This window comes from Rhodnius prolixus, unplaced genomic scaffold, assembly GCF_049639745.1.
Source record: "Rhodnius prolixus isolate KJV_2025 unplaced genomic scaffold, Rpr scaffold_2, whole genome shotgun sequence".
Lineage (NCBI taxonomy): Eukaryota > Metazoa > Arthropoda > Insecta > Hemiptera > Reduviidae > Rhodnius > Rhodnius prolixus.
In genome coordinates this window covers 40,958,367-40,981,127 of record NW_027411592.1, presented here as the reverse complement: position 1 = coordinate 40,981,127, position 22,761 = coordinate 40,958,367, and the positions used below count along the sequence as shown (strand labels likewise).

General features: G+C 32.4%; 1 protein-coding gene and 1 long non-coding RNA gene across 7 annotated transcripts in view; one reads left to right on the top strand and one right to left on the bottom strand.

Moving 5' to 3' along the window:
* LOC141449669 (uncharacterized) overlaps positions 1–22,761 on the top strand; it is a 52,695-nt gene that overhangs the window by 9,862 nt on the left and 20,072 nt on the right. Inside the window, exon 1 of one of the 4 annotated variants that reach the window (XM_074119322.1) lies at positions 3,243–3,609. The exons of 2 other annotated variants lie outside the window; for them this stretch is intronic. The gene's annotated coding sequence lies outside the window, so the exon portion shown is untranslated. Of the gene's footprint in view, positions 1–3,242; positions 3,610–16,128; positions 20,070–22,761 lie in introns of those variants that run through there. One more of the 4 variants, XM_074119325.1, reaches the window with a different exon arrangement.
* LOC141449670 (uncharacterized) overlaps positions 1–22,761 on the bottom strand; it is a 36,197-nt gene that overhangs the window by 10,302 nt on the left and 3,134 nt on the right. Inside the window, exons 2-3 of one of the 3 annotated variants that reach the window (XR_012455638.1) lie at positions 7,335–7,560; positions 6,574–7,199 (exon numbers count right to left, since the gene is read on the bottom strand). The exons of the other annotated variants lie outside the window; for them this stretch is intronic. This is a non-coding gene — a long non-coding RNA (uncharacterized lncRNA). Of the gene's footprint in view, positions 1–6,573; positions 7,200–7,334; positions 7,561–22,761 lie in introns of those variants that run through there. 3 annotated transcript variants of the gene reach the window in all.

Sequence of the window (22,761 nt, the reverse complement as noted above, 5' to 3'; positions counted from 1 at the left end):
GTTTAGTTCAGATCCCAGGTAGGTGAAGCTTTTAACACGTTCGAACGTAAATCCTTCTACTTTAAATTCCACCAGCTGTGCTCTGGGCTAGTGCTCATGTATTTTGTTTTGCATTCGTTAATTCTTAGCCCTATCTTTTTATTCTCGTCATTTAGATTCCTTTAAGTGCTGGGACACTGCAAGCTATTAGACAAATGTCTGATACGCACACACCTGACTGCACGATTGAAGGATGTCCCTGGAAATGTTCAGGCCCCGTACCACCCTAAGAAGAGCCAGGTTGAAGAGAAAACAAAAACAAAAAACGCCCAATTATAATGGGACTTCGCAAGAACGCATATCGAGGTACACAGTTGTAAAACTTTAAAAATAACTAGGCGGACCAACGAGGCTAGTATTGAATTCTTTGTTTACGATCATTAAAAAATGTCTCAGGACCAATTATTCACTCCTAGTCAGGGCAGAAGACACAACAAATCTTAGAAGTAACAAATAAAAAAGATTATATTTGAAGTAGCATAAGAAGATACTTAGTCCCTTGGTCAAAAGCTTGGCAAAAAATATAAAAAATACTAGCAATATTCTTTCTTTTGTAGAAGGTGATGTTAGAGTGGTGAAGAGACAAGTTAGCAACAAATTGAATAAAGGTTTTAATAAACTTACCACAACGTTGAAATGTTGATAACTTCATTAGAAGTAGTAACGGTGTGCAAAAACTTATAAAACTTTGTTTAATTTCGTTCCATGAAGAACATTATAACTTGTGCTTCATATTTTTTAAAAATAATATTCTGTTAATGAGTATTTATGAACCGTAATTATTTATTAAAACTGTCCGGTAGGACAGTTGTATAAGGGTTGATCGTCAAAAACTGCACGAAAAAGCGTAACACCCAACTTTGACAATTTTTTTCTCTTTTTCTATAAAAGATAAAATTCCCAAATTTTCTTTAAAATATAGGGCAAACCCTCCTTTATCACTGTAATTTTTTTGCAACAACCCAGATCTAATAGTTTTCGAGAAAAAAGTTGCCGAAAATGAGCAAAAACGGCATTTTCAGAAATTGTTGTTGTTCTTGTTCTTGTTACCTTTTTTGTAAACTGCGTAGCGCCTAAACGCGCGAACCGATTTTCATGAATGAGGTGTCATTCGATTCGGAATTTTATGTAGATGTGCCTTTTGGGGGTCTCGATGCTGTACATTGAATGGGAGAGGAGTTAGCCCCCTTTATGTAAAGCCCCCTCCAAAATTATTATTACTAATTACTCTGTAAATCTTAGCCCGATTTTGATAAAATTTGGTAGGATGACAGGGTTAGGGCTCCCCTACGTAACATTAAAGGACGATCTGCTCTTACACTTGTTAAGGGGAAGTATAGCAATCGTTTCAAATTATCGACAAGTGAACCGATTTTCATGAATGAAGTGTCAATCGAATCGAAATTTTGTACAGATTTGAACTTTAAAAGTCTCGACGCCGTGCCTCATAAGGAGGGGAGTTCGCCCCACCCAAATAAGGCCCATTCTAAAACTATTATTACCAATATTTCTATATCGCTTATGCCGATTTTGATAAAATTTAGCACGAAGAAGTGGTTAAAGCTCCTCTACGTGGGTGTGAAGTGCCTTCATGCTCTTACACCTACTAAGAGGAAGTATTGCAATCGATAAAATTATCACTGAGTGAACCGATTTACATCAATGAATTGTCGTTCGATTCAAAATCTTTGCTTCTCAGCCTTTTAGGGAGACGTACTGTAATCGCAGTTTATTTTTCTTACTCCTCTTAAAAGGAAGTACTTAAATCGCAATTTAATTTTGCTATTTACGTACAAATACCTTCCTATTTTATTCAAAACGCTTTCTCAAAAAAGTTGTTATTGAGGATGGCAACTATAATCATTCTTTAAAAAGATCTCTCCAATGGTAGTTATGGTTCCGACTTAACACCTTATCAGGTTATAATGATAGAATTGCTTATTCTAAATTTTAAAAAAATCTGTGAAGCAGATAAGTAACTTTGTAAAATAGACAAAAAGGAAAATCTATCCAAAAGGTACAAAAATCTCTTTAACAAAAACTTACAGTTTAAAAAGTTAAGTATAAGGGTTGATTAAACGCCAAAAGGTACACAAATCAGCAAGTACCCAACATTTCATTAATACTTCATTGATATTATTTAAGTAATTTTACTGCATTAATTTTCATTAATATTTTTTAGAATTCATTAGATGTCACAGACCCTTATGCTGGCCAGTTCATTCATAATATTTTTTTGTTATAATTATGATAAAATGTATATTATAACTTCGTTATTAAATAGGTACTTTATTTTAACTGTATTCCAAATTATTCTTCTGATTTATCTTTAATATGCTTTATTCTGAAGTTGTCACATATATGTACATGCATGTTAAAGTAGAAAAAGACAAAGTTAGAGTCGGCTACTGATTAAATTTGAATCTCGGAGGATTTAAAACAATATTTTAGTATTGAATTCGTCTTACCGAAATATTCGTGAGCACAAATAACACACAGTTAATAACAAGTAGATTGTGCAACAATAATTATTCATTTCTCAATTGTAATTTAATTTAGTCCCCCTAATTTTATTTATGCATATTTTATTTATTTTATATTACATATATACCTAGAAGAATACCTAGATTGAGAATGTAATTGAAGAAAACTATATTATTTGCGGATAAAGCCAGATTAATTATTACCTATTATTATAAACGTTTGACTACTACATAAAGTAACAATTACATTAATCGAAGAATGAACTTATATATTTTTGTTTAAAAATAAAAATAAATAAATAAAATAAGCAAAATCATTGATGTATGTTGGTGTAAGCATTTTTTAAAAACAGTTTTTGAATTTTTAGCCTCATATTTTTTATGATTTTTTTTTTAACCTGTGATTAATAGTTTGATTATTATAGATAAATAGATACTACAATCAATCTACAGTGCTACTTGAACATATATTTTGTAGATGAAAATGGCCAGCATAAGGGTCTGTGACATCTAATGAATTCTAAAAAATATTAATGAAAATTAATGCAGTAAAATTACTTAAATAATATCAATGAAGTATTAATGAAATGTTGGGTATTTGCTGATTTGTGTACCTTTTGGCGTTTAATCAACCCTTATACTTAACTTTTTAAACTGTAAGTTTTTGTTAAAGAGATAGAGTAAGAAAGGCACGATTGTAATTGGCGGAATTCTGTGTCAGTGCGTGAAAATCTTGTGAGAACTAACCGAATTAACCTTGTGGTAAACATTACAATAATGGCTAATTTAATGTACTTCACACATTGTTAACTAAGCCATTACTTCATTGAAATTTATTAGAATTAACTTTAATAATCTTCTTGTAATATTGCGCTGATATTTATACTTCGTAGATTTAGAAATTTTAAATGTACTTTTTTTTTTTAATTCAATTATGTTTACGTCCTGATTTCGTTGGCGCCAGAAGCTTTTTCTGTACTCCAGACGGTGCTCTCTAGTTTCAGTTTTCAAATGCAGTGAACAGTGAACTACTGCCCCAATTTTCAACATTTTTACTACAACCGAGATCTTAAAATAGGTATTACAGGTAATTACAAAATAGACAAAAATTATTTATTTCTTCAGATTACAGCCTTGTAAATTTACTTAAATCTCTCCATTTTATAATCTACTCTCTCCCGGGTACCCTGTTAAAATGAATGTTATAAAACGTTAAAATGTGAGCACATACTGAACTCTAATACTACAAAGAAAGAAATTGACGAATTTATGAGGGTAGAATGAATATCAGTTTCAAACATTGAAAGTAACATGTTGTACATCATCTTCCCTTATGAATCTCCCATTAAAAAATTGTTTAGATGTGCCCGTCCATTTTAAAGCAAAACGTATAAGAAGATTTTACAGAAATTGTAACTGTTTAACATATTGACATGGCACTTAGGAGAGAAGCGAAACTTAAACTTTTGTAGAGAATCCTAATGGATTATTCTAGCAAAATGTTTAACTAACCTACAAATAAATAGCCCTATAACGCTAAAACCAATCCCATGGAAATTTCAACTAACTAAAAAATCGATGTGGTTAAATGGTAAATTTCTTTGAACGATCTTGATCAGTATATAAATGTCACAAAGACTGTTGTGGCTTTTAAATCTTTTATCGAATCTCAATTTTTCCGCTATTTTCGGTCTTTCAGTCATGGCTGCCAAATCACCTACAGATTCATTTACTCCAAATAATTTGTAAAAACCACTTCTTTGTGCCCTGTAATATCTCAAGACATTAAGAAATGAACTTAAAATCTAAAATCTGCATAATTACGGTAACTACATTCCAGTACTTTCAAGACAAAAAATGTGCCAGATTTATTGACATTTTTATGTGCCAGAAATATTGGCCATTTTAGTAAATTACTCTCTTCATTTTCCAAAAATACGTTAATACCAAAATTAGGCGACCTAAACGCCATGTTACTTTCGGTGTTTGAAACTGATATTCATTCTACTCGCATAAATTCGTCCATTTCTTTCTTTGTAGTATTAGAGTTCAGTATATGATTACATCTTAACGTTTTGTAAGATTTCAACCACATTTTTCCATGTTTTAGACTGAAGAAAACATAACAGAACTCAATAGGAAATGTATGTGATTTTAAAATTATTTAAGGCTGTGAGGTTAAGTTAAAAAAAAGTAATGCCTATTTTTTCTGGTAGACTTTGCGTCCAGCTATCAACTTAGGTCTAGTGGACGGAGGCGATGTTGAAGTCTTTAAATCTTTTTCAGCAGATTGTAAGGTGACTAACTGTTCTTCGTGCTTAAATAGTTATTAATAATCATTTGGGATCATGGGGAGAAACGCCATTTGCAATAATTCTTAACCCAAGTTCAGAGGCATATCAACTACCTCTGATAAACTTAAGGATATTTTTGTGGTTCGTAGGAAGATCACTTGACAAAATATGTTTTGGTAACCATTTCCCTTTTTGGCCTTTCAGGAGGCTTTTATCTTCTCCTTTTCTGCGGCTAAACAAAGATTTGCTTAGTCAATTAATCTTTTCAGAGTTCAAAACTAAAAGTCTGTCAATACCTAAAGTCTATCATACAATAATCACAACTGAATGGGGAAACAACGCCCAGCTTTTGGTTTAATTTGTGGCCTAATTTATTTGTAGTGCGCGTAATTCAATAAGATTTTTTATTTGTTTAATCAAAGCTGTATTTGTATGATGAATGCAGCTTGTGTTGAAAGATTAATTAAAATAATGTTTCATTTTTTCCAAAATATTTTGGCTTGACTGAGCCTTCCTGGTCAGAGATTGCAGTGACAACGTTACAGAAGTTTTATAAATGTATTTTAAACTCCTTTAATATCTGAAAATTCAGTTTAAATATGGATGAAAAACCAAAGTAGGTATGAATAAAAGAAAAACCAGCATGCTTTGATGGATGATATCGTTGATATTTTCAACGTTAGCAGATCCAACCAACAAAATAAAAAAAGCTATTTAGAACTTTTAAAGCAAAAAAGAAAATGTAAGTTAGATATTCAGATTGAAATGAAAATTAATCCATTATTAGTGAAATTTGCGTATAAAGCAATTGTGAAAGAAAGTGAAATGGAAAAGATATATATATTTATAATTTTTAGCAGCATAATATAACTTTGTTTATAAACTAATTGAAAATTACTTACGTTTGGGAAGCAACTGTTTTTTTTTAGAAAGTAATTTATGTTATATAGATCCGTGCATATATAATTACAAAAAAAACTATAGATTAGTAGTTGTTTATGTCCAAAACTATTAATTTTTATGGGAAATATGAAACGTAATATTAGACTTGATTAAGTAGAGTGTTCTACTAGTTGACAATGGATGTCTCTGAGAGATCGAACTTTACAAAAGACTGAAGGTTCTATTTAATAACCTTAATCCTATACATATGTAGTATAACTGTTGTAACAACAGGTACATAGATATATTGTATTGAAATAGATCTCTCTATTTCTCGCCCAATTTCTGATTCAACTGTCCATTTCACCCTGGCGCTAACTACTTTCACATGTAAAATGTAAAAAAAAAAAGTAATTCTTTGCACCTTTTGCTATTGTATGTACAGATAAATGCTGTTATGCCTTTTCAAAATTTCTTTCATTTATAACTGACAAGAAAATGGTGTTAAAAAGAAAATCTAGCGTGATATGCACGATTTCTATTAGTACAATGGTCAAAGTTTAGATATAAATGTTATGATTAAATATTTTATAGAAGTTATTTCTTTACAAAAATTACCCAGGCTCACTGTCGAGGAAAGCGGTAAGACTTCACCAGAACCATCGACTTCTTACTTATTTTCTATAACTAACAAATGTGATAGAACAATCTGTTCTCTAGACATTTCACGAATTCGACAAATGAACCATATTGGTGTATTTATTAAGAAAACCAAAGGAAAATGGTTCAGTATAATTTCAGTCGAAGTTAACTGATCCTTGTCTCTTGGAATTTTTGCAATATATTTATTCATTTTAATAATAAAAAACTTTATAAATCATTATTAATAACAAATACACTTTATTAAAAACAAATATAATGAACACGGAAGAACCAGCTTTGTATATCAATTGTCCACCACATTTGAATAAAGTTTGGAATCTAGGTTTCTGTAGTTTAAAATCTTGGATCATATTGGGCGGATATTTAGCGTGAATTGTCTACTCAGTCTAAGATGTGTACTTCTTGATCTTATCTTGAGTTTTATCCTCGTAGCACGTCTGTTTATTGCATCACATCTGATTCAATTAGTCAGCAAAAGTGCAAGGCGATACGGTGCAGTGTAAAGTCTAAATCTCTGCACCGAACTGATTAGTCTACCATTAAAGATTGCTGAATGTCCCGGAACCGGTTAGGATTACTATAAAAATGCCTGTTACGTCTCGTAAAATCAAAGATATTGTCCAGCATTGCGGTCCTAATAACATTTTCTTTGCCTTAATTACAATTTTCGGATTAATTGGATGGATACGTAGAGCCTCTTTGATTATAATTTCGGTTGATCAGAATTGATCTTATTGTACATTGCTCCCTTAAAACTTGGAATCATTAATTTAGTTTATCTAATCATAAACAAACGCAGGCCAACAGCTATTTTACTTTAGGGTGAACACTCTTGAGTCTAAAATGTTTAAAAAAATATTTTTATTGTTTTATTTTATTACGCCGAATCAAAGGTTTTTTTTTTTTTCTAGACATGAAATTTCTAGCAGTCTACTGCCACAAGATAATGTTAAATGAATAAAATAATCTTCACCGGTCAAATGTGGTCTAGACCGGGGAAACCACCAGATGGTCACATCCATGACTGCACAAAGAGGATAATCGGGTCACTTCCATTATACGGCTCAAGTGACTTTGCACATTAACTCTTGCCCAGCAATTGTTCCAGGACTTCTCTCGAATTTTATCACTCTCAAATCATTGCTCTTCTAAGCATAGCTTCTGTCATTAATCATCATTACAGTAAATCATTACCTTCTCTTACAAACAAGAGAGAAATTAAAAATACAACGTTATGGTAATTCTAAAAGTGAAATATTTCAAGTTTGAATATCATTTTTAGTTAAAAAAAAAAATATATTCCATTGTTATTAGAAGAAATAGTCCAGAGCGCTTCTTTCGGTGTTTAAGCGAAGATACAACAACGGCATGAAGACGTGAGTTATGAAGTTTTTGCAAAGATAATAAAAACTTCGTGACTTGTTGAAGCGTTTTGTTTTTTCACTAAAATTCCCTTCTCTGTTGTCTTTAGTACTTTCTCCATTTTTAATTTCTAGTTATATTAATTTATTAGTTTCTTTTAATTTAAATTTGAATCTTTACACATCTTTTGGTTTAATGTCAAAAGAGGAAAAAGTTGCTTGCGTTTTGTTTATATCCGTTCTTTTAGAAGTAATTGTACTGACGTTTACATCAATATTTATTGAGTGAGCTGTTAATTTCTGTTCATTGTAAAGCGATGTTTATAAACAAACGATTGGCGATTGAAGTATTAAAAAGGACCTTTTTTTTATAACTATCCTTACTTCAAGTATTGTTCATTGTTATTGGTGACTGATTCACTATTTCAGAAAAAAGAAAGAACAATACCAATTTCAGTCATTATTATTATTTTTTGTATTTTGCTGAGCTTTCGACATGGGGTAGGGACTAGGTCATCGTCACGGCTTACTGATAATATAATGTTTTTACGTGGTTATTCTAAAGTTTGTGAGTCCGTATTTCGCTTATCAAAAGACGTTTGTATTAGTGAGTTACCTCTGCAGCCAGTGACTTTATAAAGGGAAATTTCAATGGGCTCGAATGTCACATAAATTTAGTTGGAAACAACCAGGCTAGCAGAATAGAATGAGTAATTATTTATTGTATTTTACTTATAAATTTATCTGATGTAGTTAGAGAAAGAATTCATTGCGTGACATCGGCCAGGCTTTCCATCACGAGTACGTGTTTAAAGTTAAGCCCTAGTTGCTACAAAGGAAATACTTCAAATAAAGTTTTCTAGAAAAGTGATAAACATAAAAAAGTGATCGATAGGTTTAAATTTAGCAGATAAACGTTCTAAGATAATCCAGCTAAATTTCAAATTTCATAAATCCATCTGCTAAGAAAAAAGAAAAATAGTTCTATACTAGCTACAATCTTAAAAATGTGCAGAAGTAATGAAATCGAATAAGTACAAAGCCTAGTCCTTTTTAGGTTTAATTAAGTCAAGGTGCTTTATTAAAACTGTCCGGTAGGACAGTTGTATAAGGGTTGATCGTCAAAAACTGCACGAAACAGCGTAACGTTGAAAAACACCCAACTTTGACAATTTTTTTCTCTTTTTCTATAAAAGATAAAATTCCCAAATTTTCTTTAAATCTTACTCCAAACCCTCCTTTATAACTGTAATTTTTTTGCAACCACCCAGATCTAATAGGTTTCGAGAAAAAAGTTGCCGAAAATGAGCAAAAACGGCTTTTTCAAAAAATGTTCTTGTTCTTGTTCTTCTTGTTGTTGTTCTTGTTGTTACCTTTTTTGTAAACAACGTAGCGCCAAAACGCGTGAACCGATTTTCATGAATGAGGTGTCATTCGATTCGGAATTTTATGTAGATGTGCCTTTTGGGGGTCTCGATGCTGTACATTGAATGGGAGAGGAGTTAGCCCCCTTTATGTAAAGCCCCCTCCAAAATTATTATTACTAATTACTCTGTAAATCTTAGCCCGATTTTGATAAAATTTGGTAGGATGACAGGGTCAGGGCTCCCCTACGTAACATTAAAGCGACGATCTGCTCTTGCACTTGTTAAGGGGAAGTATAGCAATCGTTTCAAATTATCGACAAGTGAACCGATTTTCATGAATGAAGTGTCAATCGAATCGAAATTTTGTACAGATTTGAACTTTAAAAGTCTCGACGCCGTGCCTCATAAGGAGGGGAGTTCGCCCCACCCAAATAAGGCCCATTCTAAAACTATTATTACCAATATTTCTATATCGCTTATGCCGATTTTGATAAAATTTAGCACGAAGAAGTGGTTAAAGCTCCTCTACGTGGGTGTGAAGTGCCTTCATGCTCTTACACCTACTAAGAGGAAGTATTGCAATCGATAAAATTATCACTGAGTGAACCGATTTACATCAATGAATTGTCGTTCGATTCAAAATCTTTGCTTCTCAGCCTTTTAGGGAGAAGTACTGTAATCGCAGTTTATTTTTCTTACTCCTCTTAAAAGGAAGTACTTAAATCGCAATTTAATTTTGCTATTTACGTACAAATACCTTCCTATTTTATTCAAAACGCTTTCTCAAAAAAGTTGTTATTGAGGATGGCAACTATAATCATTCTTTAAAAAGATCTCTCCAATGGTAGTTATGGTTCCGACTTAACCCCTTATCAGGTTATAATGATAGAATTGCTTATTCTAAATTTTAAAAAAATCTGTGAAGCAGATAAGTAACTTTGTAAAATAGACAAAAAGGAAAATCTATCCAAAAGGTACAAAAATCTCTTTAACAAAAACTTACAGTTTAAAAAGTTAAGTATAAGGGTTGATTAAACGCCAAAAGGTACACAAATCAGCAAGTACCCAACATTTCATTAATACTTCATTGATATTATTTAAGTAATTTTACTGCATTAATTTTCATTAATATTTTTTAGAATTCATTAGATGTCACAGACCCTTATGCTGGCCAGTTCATTCATAATATTTTTTTGTTATAATTATGATAAAATGTATATTATAACTTCGTTATTAAATAGGTACTTTATTTTAAGTGTATTCCAAATTATTCTTCTGATTTATCTTTAATATGCTTTATTCTGAAGTTGTCACATATATGTTCATGCATGTTAAAGTAGAAAAAGACAAAGTTAGAGTCGGCTACTGATTAAATTTGAATCTCGGAGGATTTAAAACAATATTTTAGTATTGAATTCGTCTTACCGAAATATTCGTGAGCACAAATAACACACAGTTAATAACAAGTAGATTGTGCAACAATAATTATTCATTTCTCAATTGTAATTTAATTTAGTCCCCCTAATTTTATTTATGCATATTTTATTTATTTTATATTACATATATACCTAGAAGAATACCTAGATTGAGAATGTAATTGAAGAAAACTATATTATTTGCGGATAAAGCCAGATTAATTATTACCTATTATTATAAACGTTTGACTACTACATAAAGTAACAATTACATTAATCGAAGAATGAACTTATATATTTTTGTTTAAAAATAAAAATAAATAAATAAAATAAGCAAAATCATTGATGTATGTTGGTGTAAGCATTTTTTAAAAACAGTTTTTGAATTTTTAGCCTCATATTTTTTATGATTTTTTTTTTAACCTGTGATTAATAGTTTGATTATTATAGATAAATAGATACTACAATCAATCTACAGTGCTACTTGAACATATATTTTGTAGATGAAAATGGCCAGCATAAGGGTCTGTGACATCTAATGAATTCTAAAAAATATTAATGAAAATTAATGCAGTAAAATTACTTAAATAATATCAATGAAGTATTAATGAAATGTTGGGTACTTGCTGATTTGTGTACCTTTTGGCGTTTAATCAACCCTTATACTTAACTTTTTAAACTGTAAGTTTTTGTTAAAGAGATACTATAATGTAATGATACTTACTAGGCAAGCTTATGGGTAGCCCCTCATCCATAGGTGCCCACCATTGTCGAGAAAATCTCACAATAGTGAAGTAAAACTTCCGTTTAAAAAAATTTATTAGTTAAATTCAACTTCCTGTAATTTCCGTTTTCGAGATATTTAGGAAGATATTTAAGGAAGAACCTAAACAAGTAGGGCAAAAGACACACCAACTTTTATTGTTAAAAAAGTAAAAAAATATCATAATTGTTAATAACCATCTCCTTAACAAAAACTTACAGTTTAAAATGTTAAGTATAAGGGTTGATTAAACGCCAAAAGGTACACAAATCAGCGAGTAACCAACATTTCATTAATACCTCATTAATATTTAAGTAATTCTACTGCATTAATTTTCATTAATAAGTTATTTTTTAGATTTTATTAGATATCACAGACCCTTATGCTGGCCATTTTCGCCTACAAAATATATGTTCAAGTAGCACTGTAGATTGACTGTAATATCTAGTTATTTATAATAATCAAACTATTAATTACAGGTTAAAAAGAAAAACGTTATAAAAAATAAAATAAAAATATGAGGCTAAAAAATTCAAAACCTTGTTTAAAAAAATGCTTACACCAACTTACATCAATGATTTTGTTTATTTTATTTATTTATTTTTATTTCTTAAATAAAAATCGTCGGTTTAAGTTCATTCTTTGATTAAAGTAATTGTTATTTTATGAAGTAGTCAAACGTTTATAATAATAGGTAATAATTATCTGGCTTTATCGCAAATAATATAGTTTTCTTCAATTACATTCTCCATCTAGGTGTTCTTCCCACAATGTTGTATATATGTAATATAAAGTAAATAAGATATGCATATATTTAGGACAGCTAATTATTCCAGTATTTTACTATAAGTAAAATTAGGGGGACTAAATTAAATTACAATAGAGAAATGAATAATTATTGTTTAATAATCTACTTGTTATTAACTGTGTGTTAATTGTGCTCACGAATATTTCGGTAAGACGAATTCAAGACAGTAGCCTACTCTAACTTTGTCTTTTTCTACTTTAACATGCATGTACGTATATGTGATTTATCATAATTATAACAAAAAAATAATATAAATGAAGTGGCCAGCATAAGGGTCTATGATATCTAATAAAATCTAAAAAATAACATTAATGAAAATTAATGCAGTAGAATTACTTAAATATTAATGAGGTATTAATGAAATGTTGGTTACTCGCTGATTTGTGTACCTTTTGGCGTTTAATCAACCCTTATACTTAACATTTTAAACTGTAAGTTTTTGTTAAGGAGATTTTTGTACCTTTTGGATAGATTTTCCTTTTTGTCTATTTTACAAAGTTACATATCTGCTTTACAGATTTTTTTAAAATTTGGAATAAGCAATTCTATCATTATAACCTGATAAGGTGTTAACTACCACTGGAGAGATCTTTTTAAAAAATGATTGTAGTTGCGGCTCCCAAACCATCCTCAATAACAATTTTTTTGAGAAAGCGTTTTGAATAACATAGGAAGGTATTTGTACGTAAATAGCAAAATTAAACTGCGATTTCAGTACTTCCTTTTAAGAGGAGTAAGAAAAATAAACTAGGATTGCAGTACTTCTCCCTAAAAGGCAAAGAGGCAAATATTTTTTAATCGAACAATTCATTGATTTAAATCGGTTCACTTATTGATAATTTAAACGATTGCAGTACTTCCTCTTAGTAGGAGCAAGAGAATCAGCAACGTAGAGGAGCTTTAACCACTTATTCGAGCTGAATTTTATCAAAATCGGACTAAGCGTTATAGAAATATTGGTAATAATAGTTTTAAAAAGGGCCTTATTTGGGTGGGGCAAACTCCCCTCCTTATGAGGCACGGTGCCGAGACTTTTAAAGTGCAAATCTGTAAAAAATTTCGATTCGAATGACACTTCATTCATAAAAATCGGTTCACGTGTCGATAATTTGAAACGATTGCTATACTTCCCCTTAACAAGTGTAAGAGCTGATCGCCGCTTTAATGTTACGTAGGGGAGCCCTAACCCTATCATCCTAACAAATTTTATCAAAATCGGGCCAAGATTTACAGAGTAATTAGTAATAATAATTTTGGAGGGGGCCTTACATAAAGGGGGCTAACTCCTCTCCCATTCGATGTACAGCGTCGGGACCCCCAAAAGGCACATCTACATAAAATATTGAATCGAATGACACCTCATTCATGAAAATCGGTTCACGCGTTTTGGCGCTACGTTGTTTACAAAAAAGGTAACAACAAGAACAACAACAAGAAGAACAAGAACAAGAACATTTTTTGAAAAAGCCGTTTTTGCTCATTTTCGGCAACTTTTTTCTCGAAACCTATTAGATCTGGGTGGTTGCAAAAAAATTACAGTTATAAAGGAGGGTTTGGAGTAAGATTTAAAGAAAATTTGGGAATTTTATCTTTTATAGAAAAAGAGAAAAAAATTGTCAAAGTTGGGTGTTTTTCAACGTTACGCTTTTTCGTGCAGTTTTTGATGGTCAACCCTTATACAACTGTCCTACCGGACAGTTTTAATAAGATGTCTTCGTCCCTTGATCGAATGCGTTTCAAAAAATTTAAAAAAATCATCACTGAAATTAGCAAAATAGTTTATTTTCCTTTTGATATATTGAATTCTAAAACGATGAACAATACTCTTCACAATATTTTGTTCTCAAATTCTTTCAAAAAAAAATTTTATAAACTAAATTTTTGGGCACAAGTCTTTAAAATAAATATATCCAGTACAAAATCTTTTTAAAAAAATTTCAGCGATCGCATTCTTTACCAGTAGTAAGAAAAAGTAACTTTTTTTTTTTTTTAGATAGTTATGAATTATGTGTCCTTAAACTTATCTAACGTATCATTACGTAAATAATCGCCGGCAGTAATTTTTAGCTGCTGCAAGAAATTAGTGATATCAAGAATATTTCCTCTCCACTTTAATCGTTTCATAAAATATTAATCTCTCCACTAACAGGATGTTGAAATCAAATTCGCAGGTTACAAGTTTATAAAATTATTTAGGAAATTATTTTGATCGATATTGAAATGCCTAAAATCACTAGTGAATGGAAAGTAAAAGGGATTGTCCAAAAATGCTAGAACATTACTTTCACTCGTATACATAACAACTAACTTCAATCTACCATACATGGTTGTAATTCCAACTGCTGACAAGTAAGCTACTAACTTTATTGGCCACTACTTAAAATACACTTTATTCAAACGTAGAAACTGAAATAAATATGAGCCATTCCCTGCACAACTCTTGACTCCATAAAACAGAAAGTGGAGAAATGCGATGAAATAATGTACATTGTTTTTTTTAAATTACGTTTATAATATTATAAATTCAAATAAATTTACCGTTATCATTTAGCGCCTGCTAGCTACTGAAATTTGAGGTGAATTATTACAACAATGTATGTACATTAGAGCACGGAGTTAATCAAAATGGCTTCTGAAATAAATTATTTATTATTCAATAGCCAAAAATTGTTTGTCGTTTAGTGGTGTTAATCTGTATTATTTGGGAAATTTATTTCAAATATAAAAAGCTATGACTGAACCATATGCGTTGACACAAATTTAAGATATTTCAAAAAGTGGAATTAATCAACTAGTGCAGTGCACGGCTCATGTAACACCTTCTTGTTAATAAAAAAGTACCATTAAAGAATGTGGAATAAAAAAATATATGTATTACTTGATAACCTGTTTCAATGGATAACAGGTAATCAAAATGAGCTAGATTTGTCTTCAAGAAGTGTGAGTCTGTGATGTTAGTGATGGGCAAACGCGTTGTGGCAATGTAGTAGCGTAACCTTCAGCAAGGTAGAGAGGAGATTATGACCCTTACAGTAAGGTTTAAGACTAACGATCCATGTCAGGTTGAGCAAGTTGATCAGAAAAAGAAGTGGATTTAAAACAAGCGCATTCCTTCCCCAAATATCCGCGAAGAGTGATTAAGCGAAGGTTAGTGGATTGTGAAGAGAAACGATTCCAAAGAAAATTTGCAGACTTCTTCAAAAAAATTTAGACATTCAGTCTGCGCACCTCCAAGGTGTTGCCGAGGCAGACACAATTGACTCTTTGTGCACAATTCATCATGTATATATGGTTCCTAGTTGTTTCCGGCAGAATAATTTTTACGTTTTCTTTATGTACTTATCGTTGCTAGTGGCTAATCTACTTCCGTCTTAGCTTTATAAATCAGTACCGCGGAGGTACACAACATTGTCCATTTTTTAAAAATTTATTTTTTTAATGTTTCTAATACAAAATTATTATTTTTTATTACCCAACCATCACTTATGGTGCATCTATGATACTTATTATCGACCAAAGAATTAAGAAATAACTCCCGTCGGCTTATAAGTAAGAAAACATCGCGAAAAAATCTTTCATTTGATCTCTTGTAAAAAATTTAAAATGTGACATAGTGTTGTGTACCTCCGGGGTACTGAAATGTATTATGCATATATAAATAGTAAATAGTTAATAAATTATATTATAAAGAATATGACTGTATTTTGACTCGGACAAAAAAACCGTTTGTTTCTAATGCAACGTCTGCTTTTACGATAGATTCGATAGATTTGCGTTCTTGCTCTTGTTGTAAGATTCAAAGTATATATGTGTGATTGATTAAGTTGGTTTTGACTTGAGTAAACCAATATTATTGTTTCAATCAATAGTGTTTCTCTTTAAGGCGCAGCAACATCTATGGTCTCTGGAGCCAGTACCTTCTTCGTCAATTGCCTTCTCTTTCCATCAAGTAACAGTCTCTCTTTATAATGTGAAATACTCGAGCACATGTCAGAGCAAAGAGGATCTTTGCCATATAAAAAAATATATTCTTTTGATTTGATCATTGTTTTCAAACAAGTTGATAATGCTATTTTCATTTCTTTTCCTAGGAATCACTAACAGCTCACTGTATGATAGTGTGGTCTGCAAAGAGAGAACACTGTACGAAGGTTGGCAGTGCACAGAAAAAGATGCAGAAATATATATGTGCGTTCTTCGCAGGCACCTCAGAATCTGAATTATTTTTTGTTAAAAATACAAAATCCTTCCTTCGGACCCCTCAATTAGTAGGGTGAAGGGACCAGTAATTGACTGCTTAAGAAAAAATTCGAGTTTAAGATAGAATAACTTCCGTTATTTTGGCTCCAGGTGTAGGTTGTAAAATTGTACCGCTCCAGTAGGATGTATTTTATTTTATTAATATTTTAAAAGCAGTAAATTCGATCTTTATGTCAACCAAAAATGATTTTTTTTGGAAGTATGTCAATGACCCAGTAATTGACATACCGAATTTTCGGTGGGACCAGTGTTTGACATGGGGTGGGACCAGTAATTGACATACAAATACATTCATGAAACGACATAAGGTATGCATTCAAAATCACTTTTAAATCTAAATAAATCACTTAAATCTCCTAAATCACTTTTTCAATTGGATTTATAACAAAAATTAGTCTTGTTCATAATTAATTACAATCAGTTTTTAAATAGGCAAACCTAAATAATCTAATATTTTTTCAACCTTACCCTTTTTTATGCAGCTTTTGACGATCAACCCTTACACAACTGTCCTATCGGTAACATCACAAACATCACAAAGTCACCAACTCTCCACGTATGTTTGATTTCGCACCTGGTACTTCTCTTGAGGGAGCTTCATTTTCCCTCTGGCCGTTTTCTTTGATGGAATTCTACGGTTTAGCCATTTCCTCCCTTTCTTCTTTGCCATGTGGCTAGGACCCAAAACTGAGGGAGAATGAGAGATTTTCCAACTCCGTTACGTGGGCGTCGTTTTTATTAGTCACGTAGGCCTCGGAAGCTGTTCGGCGATCACGACTATTCCAGTTTGTTGTTCATACATTGTTCTCTACAGAATAATCATTCTGCATGCCCTCTTGAAATAAGGCGTACATTTGCAAATTCATTAATTTAAACATATTTTGTTGGAAGTTTTACTATTTATTTTATGTTGCCGATATTTTTTATCAATGATTTTATTTTACAATGTATTGAATTTTTAATTATAATAAAATTTACCAACCTGTCTTATCATTTTCCCTGGAAGTCAATCACTGGTCTCAAACAAAAAAGCTGTAGGACTAGTAATTGACATACATGTCAATTACTGGGCAGATTGCCGTTTCAAGGACCAGTGATTGACAGCCCCATTTTAATCCTCAATGCTTCTTATAATTAAAAAAAAAAACTACATAAATGAAATCTACAAGTAATACTAATTATAACAGAACATTGATAACCACACGAATATATGAACAAATAAACGAAAAATAAGAAAAAAGAAAAATTATTTTCTTATCAATCCTCCTTAGCAACGGCTTGTTTTTCCCTTGATTTTGAACTTTTAACACAAATAATCTTCCACTGATACCAAGGAACCTATCCAATAATTAATATTTTTTTGGAACTGCTGCCCAAAGGCTTCTCAATAACGAAATTGAAAGAATCACCACTAAAAACGGCTCATATCCCTTATAATACCAGTTTATTTCTGGTATGTCAATTACTGGTGCCCAGTCAATTACTGGTCCCTTCACCCTAATTATTCTCCCAAAAGAAGTAAGAAAAAGTAAATTGTTTAGGATCGTTTACTTCTCAGGTATTTCTTGTAATTCGTAATGAATTGTTTCCGTTTACAAATACTTTCTTCAAGACCGTTTTTAAAATAATCTCCCGCGCTACGTGCTAATGAGAAGCTCACGTGAGAACTTCCATCTTACTTTTCTTTAAAAGTAACTTTTGTCTGTGGACCAGTGTACAATTTATTAGAAAGGTTTTAGTAATTTATCCCGCCCGTTAAGTAAATAGTAACCTTTGGTTATTTTTGTAACCGCCATCTGGCCTAATTTAAGAGAGACGTTTATTTATTAGGCAATGACGAAATAAAATTTGATAAAATAAATAGAAACGACCTAGCGAAATTATGTACTAATGTTAGAAAGTTAGTTAGATGCTAATTAAATGTTTAAATAAAGATATTTATCGAAATATGAATTCACAGACACAATTAATTAAGAACAGATTCTTTCTGACTTTCATAAATTTTGGTTTCTTCCTTTTTTTACCATACGATAACTATTGGCTATTTGTACTTCGCGCTAAGGGGAATAATTGGCTAATGGTTCTATGTTCTGGGTTTTAATTTATAATAATTAGTTAGGTGTATTATTAATTTTTTTTTTTTTTAATTTATTTTGTAATTTACAATCTGTATTTAGTATACAATAAGTAAATATGGAGAGGGTGATGAACTGGTGCGGGAGGAGAGCAGGAGGAGAGAAACTACTTAACGGTAGCACTCTCTCCTCGTATAGGAGAGAGGAGAATGTGAGGAGGAGAATACGAGGAGGAGAGAGGAGAGTAATAATTTAGGTGTTCAGCCTACGAGGAAGTCGCGGAGCCACTGGCGATTCAGTCGGCGAGGAGTATTGTTAGGGATGTCAGAGGAGGCGAGTGACTGTACAAGAGGATTAGAACTAGTCGAGAGAGTAGTGTGGAATTTTTGGTATTTAGCCTTAGCGAGTTGGTCTATGAAGGGAATGTTGAGGTCGTGGTGAAGAGTGAGGTTAGTCACCGTAGAAAGGAGCGTCAGCTATCTGTCGGAGGAGTTTTGACTGAAATGTTTGTACTGTCCGTATGTTTGTAGGTTTGAACTCCACTGCTGTAGTCCGTAAGTCCACATAGGTTTGAGGATAGTGTTGTACGAGTATGTTAAACGTTTGAGTTCTAAGGGCTATTTGGAGCGTCTGTAAAGAAGTTTCGCTCGTTTTGTCATTGCTTGTCTTTTAAGTCTAGTGTGTGGGTTCCACGTGAGATTAATTATTTTACAATCCAAACTAGTTGATTCGAGTTGTACTGATTGTATTTAGCTTCTAAAATTTATTTGAATTCTAACTTATCGCTAGTCGTTTGGCTGATAACTTATTAAAAAATGGTTGACAATCGGCCATGTTGTAGGATTTTCTTCAAGAACGTCTTGTTTTATGTTTTTAATTTCCTAAAGAACAATCTTTTACCATCATTTTTAGAGGTAAGATAGAACAGACACAAAGTATTCCTGATGTCAAAAGACGTGTCTTAAATAGCCCGGTACAGAATACCATCTTAACTTAGTGATGTGATAAATCCTAGCCCGATAATAGGATATTGTGGAGAATCAGTCATATTGGCCAAAATCCCTCTACGAAAGTAATACTATTCGGAGGGTGTTTACACTTCTTGTTTTCTTTGAGAATTTTAGAACGTTATGTACTTGAAAATAGCTTCATAGTTCCAAAGGGACTTTGGTTTATATTGGGCTTCGACCTTACTTCAGATAAACAAATAAAAATTGTTCTTGGATTTCCATTGTTGACCTAATAAAAACTTAGGTTCTAAGATTTGATTTTAATAAACAATTTAAAGATCAGTAATGAAAATAAGGAACAAATCCGAATGGGAACTATTAGAAACCCTGCCTGAAAAAAATGAAAGAAACATATCATTAAAAAATAAAAATAAAAAGATCACCGAATTAAAAAAAAAAATCTTAATATTCGAAGGTGTTATCATAAAATGTAATTTAAAAGCACAACTAAAAAAAAAAAAAAATAAAAAAATGTCATTAATTTTACAGAATAAATCAGTCGGTTTCTATCATTTTCATTGACCTTATTATTTAAATATAAGTTACGTCTGTAATAATAATGTATGTATTTTGTTTTACATGACTGGCACCTGGGACTGATTAAGATTTGCGAATGACCGAGTTCTTAGAAAGTTATTCGACTACCTCGGTAATAATCTTCATTATACACTAAATTAATACGTTCAATAGAAATCTTTATTTCTTATATTATTATTACCAACTAAGGTAAAATAAGGAAGTGTACTGTCAAAGAGATTATACAAGTTTTCACTTTTAATTTATTAATTTTATTAACTTAAATAAATTGGAAATTTAAATATTTTTATTGGGTCAAATTAAATAACTAAATTGATATGAATTTTGTCGTAATTCTGTGATAGTCATGAACCAGGATTACCATTAGGCATTGTCATAATAAAAGCGATTTGATAACGCTTTACGAGGGTCGTTTGAAAAGTCCGTGCAAAATCAGAGAGATAGCACCACTGGCGCGAATCGAGGTTATGTTTAGTTAGTAGCATCTCTTGGAAGAACACACACCAAGTTTCAGCCAGATCGGTCTATTTCTTTGTGTTTGGCATTCGTTTGAATCGAGGAAGTCGAGTGATTTTCAAAAAATGGACGAAAAAGAATTTCGTGTGTTGATTAAACACTACTTTATGAAAGGCAAAACGCCTCAGGAGACTAAAGAGAAGCTTGATAAACATTATGGTGACTCTGCACCTTCGATTAGAACAGTTTATAAGTGGTTTCAAAATTTTCGGAGTGGCCATATGGGCACAAGTGACGCTGAACGTTCTGGACGCCCTGTTGAGGTTACTACTCCAGAAATCATTGATAAAATCCATGATATGGTGATGGATGACAGAAGAGTGAAGGTGCGTGAGATTGCTAGTGCTGTGGGCATCTCGAATGAACGGGTACATAATATTTTGCATCAACATTTGGACATGACAAAGCTATCCGCAAGATGGGTGCCGCGATTGCTCACGCTTGACCAAAAAGGAAATCGTGTGAAGTGTTGCAAGGACGGTTTGCAGCTGTTCCAGAAGAATCTGCAGGACTTTAAGCGTCGTTTCGTCACTGTGGATGAAACATGGATACATCACTACACTCCTGAGACCAAAGAACAATCTAAACAATGGGTTACCAAGGGGGAATCTGCGCCAAAAAAGGCGAAGACCGTTCCTTCGGCCGGAAAGATTATGGCGACTGTCTTTTGGGATTCGCAAGGAATAATCCTCATCGACTATCTGGAAAAGGGTAAAACTATTACAGGTGCATATTATTCATCGTTATTAGACCGTTTGAAAACCGAGCTGCAAGAAAAACGTCCACGATTGGCCCACAAAAAAGTCCTTTTCCATCACGACAACGCACCAGCTCACACCTCAGCAGTTGTGGTCGCAAAATTAATGGAAATAGGGTTCCAACTCGTTTCACATCACCCCTATTCTCCAGACTTGGCTCCCTCGGACTACTATTTGTTCCCCAATATGAAGAAATGACTGGCGGGAAAAAGATTTTATTCAAACGAGGAGGTGATTGCAGAAACGAATGGCTATTTTTCAGACTTGGACAAATCCTATTATTCGGAAGGGATCAACAAACTAGAGCAGCGTTGGACGAAGTGTATAAGCCTAAAAGGAGACTATGTTGAAAAATAAAAAAGGTTTACCCCCAAAAATTAAGTAGTTTTTATTTTTGCACGTACTTTTCAAACGACCCTCGTAAATTCTATTTTATCTATGTAATTTGTATGTAAATTCCATCATATACATCTATATGTAGGTCAGGCTGGCAAGGTCAGGTTATGTACTTAATTTCGTTATTTATTTTCTATTGATGTTTTAAGGTGTTTTTAATGTACTCTCTTGTTAAGCAAGACATGTATTGTAATCCTGCCGAGTTCTTATTTGGAGTATACATTTGGGGGTCCACAGAGTCCCAATAAGTATTCGTCAGAAAATGCTCTTTTTCCCTCTTCCTCCTAGCTCTAGAGCAGGGGTCCCCAAACTACGGCCCGCGGGCCACATGCGGCCCCTTGAGGCCATTTTTCCGGCCCCTGCCACACTTCCGGAAGGGTACCTCTTTCATTGGTGGTATGTGGCGGCGTCGCAAACGTACAGTACTACTTCTGGTGACACGGTACGCACGCGTCACGGCTCCGAAAAATAACAGCAGAAGTAGGAAGAAAGGCAAAGCACTATAACTAAACCGGACATTAACCATCTCATTAGCCAAAAGCAGGCCCATAGTTCCCATTGAGTTACTGGGCAGTTTGGTGATTTAAATTCATTTGTTCTTCACTTTAAATATTGTATTTGTTTCCGTTTTGCTACTTTACTTTAAAATGAGATATGTGCAGTGTGCATAGGGATTAGTTCAGTTTTTTTTATAGTCCGACCAGGGGCAGTGAACTGGCCCCCTATGTAAAAAGTTTGGGAACCCCTGCTCTAGAGTAAGGAATACTGTCTTTTTATGTTACAAAGAATAGTTCAATGTTGTTAAAGAAATCCCGATTTTGTTGACCATGCCTTAACCCCGGAGTCGCCTTAGTTTTTCTACTGGTGTAACTTAAGCAGAAGGCATCCTGTGGGCTAGCTGTAAGAAAGACTTTCTGGTGTTCATGTTCTTTTCTTAATTGTTACTTCAAAATTAGTCGATACCCCATATTTTATTCAAGTAAACCCAAATAGTAGAAATCTTAATGAATATTTAAATTACAGTATGTTTAAATAACTCTCAGAATGTAATAATTATACAATTATAAAGTAATAGGCCTAAATTCATTAAAAAAAGAAAAGTTCTTTAGAAATAATTATTTTCAAAAAGAATGT